Genomic DNA, 4,182 nt, shown 5'->3' with positions numbered 1-4,182 from the left:
GTCACCTAGATCTAAGCCTAGAACTATAACTTAAAAAATTACAACTCAATTGCATAAATCATAAACATAAAATGGCTGAATAAAAATAAAAGAGTGCTTGCATTAATTGAAATAATAAAAAAAAAAATCTATTACAAAAGTGATTGAAGAAAAGATAAAAAAGAACTAAAACTAAAGAGAGAGCAACTAAATAAAACTAGAAGAAGAATGAATTGTCTCCCCTCCTCTTACATGAGTTGTATTTATAGGGAATGGGGAAGTAGCGTAACAATTTTCTCTTTCCTAAAAGAGAGAAACCCACAATTGATTGTGAGATCTTTTGAGACCAAAAGCGTTAAGATGGAGGAGAGAGAAGAGAAAAATAAACTTGGAGAAATTTCCTATAATTTATTTGCTTATTTTCTTTCCTTTTTTTCTAATTTATTTCTCTTCTTTTTCTCCCTCCAATGGACGTTTTTCTTCTTGCTTTGTGTGATTTGGACAATATTTTGGTGATGATGTGGAGGAGAGAGAAGATTTGGACAATCTTTATTTCTCCCTTTTTTTTTCTTTCCTTTTTTTTTTCTTCTCTTCTTGTGTAGGAACCCTTCCACGATTTTGCTTGCTTCTAATTTGATGTGGAAATCCCCTCCATGCCCTTAGTGCTTTAAGTGAGTGAAAAGTAGAAAATCTTCAACAAAATTCTCTAAAAAAAACAACCATGAGATTCGAACTTGAGACCTCTTGGTGAGCAAGGGAATTTTGCACACCATAGCTCACCAACTACACTAGGTAGTTGTTGTTACTAAAAACGAATCTTCAATCACTTAAGGATGTGGTCCATCGATCCTTGTTGGCATTTAGAATATTCCTTGTACCTCTGAGACAATTGCAAATGGGCTGGTTCTGCATCTCAGTTCAGTTCTAATCCATTATTCTTTTTCTGACCCGAAAAGAATAATCATTTGTACGGGTGACCAAACGAATGTATATTTTTAGTTGAACACGTCCATCTTGCTCAGAATTTCATCCTCTTCGCAACCATGAAAAGAAATATGACCTCTTTACGTGTAAAATTGAAGATATAGCGTCCGATAATCCTCAAGGCTTTGAAAATATAAAACCTGCAAAAATAGAGTAAAACCCAAGGTAGCTCTATTCTAAATATGAAAAATGCATGTTTTACTACCCTAGATTTCACACATAAATGTGCTCATCACCCACCTCCACATGATGATATAAACATCAAGTTGGCAAGTTCAGATGCCATACTTGTATTAGGTGAAATCATTTTCCCTTTTTGAAAAGCCCCCCCCCCTTTTTTTTTGTTAAAGGATAATTTTATTAGAAAGAAAAAGAGGAATACATCAGAACAAAAATATGAACAAGGCCGATGCCACTAGGGCAACTTGCAAACTCCACCTACGGCATGGCCATCAGCAAAGAGAGCAAGCAACACCCTAGCAAAATCTGAATCTATGCTTGTCCATCGAATCATTCTCCAAATCCACCAATATATGTCTCGGGAGAGACATTGAGGTATCTGAGATCCCCGATTTAGAGGCCTTCTTTGTAAGATAATCTGCCACCGGATTAGCTTCGCGGAAGCAGTGAGTGATCTTCCAAGGGATAGAATTCAAGAAGGAAAGAGAAAATCTCCATCTCTGAAGCACAAACCATGAAATCTGATTCTTCTGCACTGCAGAAACCACCGCTATAGAGTCAAACTTGATCCACTTTCCCCTTGCCCCATGAGTCTTGGCCATCATAATCCCTTCCATGACTGCCTCAAATTTGGCTTCATAGATTTTTCTGATACCCAAGAAGGTACTGAAAGAGTTGCACACTTTAGCTTCGTTGTCTCGACCAATACCACCTATGCTTGCTCTTCTTGGATTTTCCAGAGAGCTACTATCCACGTTGATTTTAATCCAATTCAGTGGGGGCTTGCACTAGTGCACTTCCAGAGGAGGAGAGTAACTGGGATTCTTGATGCCCAAACCCAATTTCCTGCAACAAACAATATCATCTATTGTCTTCACCTCACCCTTTGACCTACCCAAGCATAGAGCAGCTCCTGGCGAATAAACTTAAAGATATGACCATCGGTTCAATCCCTTTCCTCATGATATTTACTACGATAATAGAAAATCCCATTAGCTAGGGGTTCTTAAGATTAGAACTCTTGCCTTGTTCTTCCACCACGAGAACAACCCTTCAACTGATTGATGCACAGGCCATCCAATTCCAAAACACATACTGAACTTTTCCCATATGCAAACTATATAGGGGCAATTGAGGAAAATGTGATCAATACATTCTTCTTCCTGCTTACATAAATAACAAGCTAGTTGGACGCCCTTTTTTCTAACTAGGTCATCGGAGGGGAGCTTCATATGAGCAAGTCACCAGCCTAAGGTAGAATACCTAGGAGGATGCCCTTTCTGCCATACCATTGAACACCAAGGCACCGTTGGAGATTTTTCCCTAATGCCTTCCCACATCGAAGCCGTGGAGAAGGACCCCAATGATAGTTTCCAGACACAAACGTCCTCTATCTGATGAGATGGAAACTTCATTTCCTTTATAGTTTTGAAAATATTATTCAAAAGATCTGAGTTCACCACTGGAAGGTCCCATTCACCATCCCCGATAAAATCACCCACCTTTGAATTCGTATTGAGAGACGAGAGATTAGCAGACTGACCCTCCTCCAACACCGACTTAGGTCCCCACCACTTGTCCTTCCAAAACTTTGCCAGGTTACCATTGCCAATGATCCACCTATTATTCTCTTCCACAAAATTCCAGACCTTGCTAATGCCCAAGGCAATGGACAAAGGTCTCCCCCCTTTGAAAAAGATCCACCCTCCTTAACAAATTTAGCTCTTAAGAATGAGCTTGCAGTTGGCTTTCTATATTTGATTCTCCAAACCAGCTTACTCAACATTACCTTATTCGAATCCCTAAGCTTTCTGATCCCTAGGCCCCCCTCCTCTTTAGGTTTACACAAGGTGTCCCACTTCACCATGATCGATCCCACTTCACCATGATTGATCTCATGGTATCCAACTCCCCTGTCCAGATAAAGTTCCTCATCCATCTCTCCATAGTATCAAGAAAAGAGGATGGCCACCAATGTACTACAAAATTATGTAGGAATGCTCTGTGCGACCCGCCATTGATAGAATCTTTCCTTTCCACCCCACTGATCGACCCTTCACTTTGTCCAAGACAGGCAGCAGAGCATTCTTCTTCACTCTTCCCTTAAAGATTTCAACCCCTAAATATCTTGTGGAAAAATTGCAAACCTGAATTCCCAATGTGTCAGAAATGGCATGCTTCCTAGCCGGAGTAATCTTACCGAGGAAAAGCTTACTTTTTTTTTAAGTTGATGCATTGACCTGAGAGTTCTTGATATTTGGTCAAAAAAGATTTAAATTGCAGACATACCTTAGGGAGGCATTGGAGAAAATGAAGATATCATCTGTAAACAGAATGTGACCAGGAGTAGCAACTCCTTTATGACCATTGATCGTCTTCAACTGCTTTATCTGGATCAGCCTCGACAATCCTCTGGAAAGGACCTCTTCCGCTATGATGAAAAACATGCAGCCCATACTCCACCCCAAAGTACCCTTGCAGACCTCCATTGACTAGAATTGATATCTTAGTAGATATCACGATCTGGTAGTGCCAAGTGATCCATCTCTCTAAAAATCCAAATTGGCAAAAGACCTGAAAAATAAAAGACCAAGTGATTGTGTCATACACTTTCCTGATATCAATTTTCAAGCCAAGCCCCCCTCCTCTAGTGGAAGAGAACATTAGATTCTCCATCTCTGACACCACACTAATGTTATCATGGATTAGTTTCCCCTTCTGGAAACCTCCTTGCTCTTCCGAAATTAGTCTGGGAAGAAGAGTCCATGCTCAACGCCATCACCTTTGAGACAATTTTACAGAAAAAATTCCCCATGCAAAGGGGACAGAATTTGTCCAAAGTCTCAGCATCATCCACCTTTGGAATCAACACAAGGAAATTGTTGTTAACCCCATAAGGCATGAAGCTCGAACTGAAGAAGTATCTCACAGCATTGCAAACCTTTCTCTCTATAGTTTGCCAACATCTCTTCAAGAAGGCACCAAGGAACCCATCTAGACAAGGTGAGCTGTCTGGGTCAAGCTCCCATACCGCCCTCT

The sequence above is a fragment of the Macadamia integrifolia genome, chromosome 5 (genome assembly GCF_013358625.1).
Source record: "Macadamia integrifolia cultivar HAES 741 chromosome 5, SCU_Mint_v3, whole genome shotgun sequence".
Taxonomy (NCBI): Eukaryota; Viridiplantae; Streptophyta; class Magnoliopsida; order Proteales; family Proteaceae; genus Macadamia; species Macadamia integrifolia.
This window is presented reverse-complemented; position numbering follows the sequence as displayed.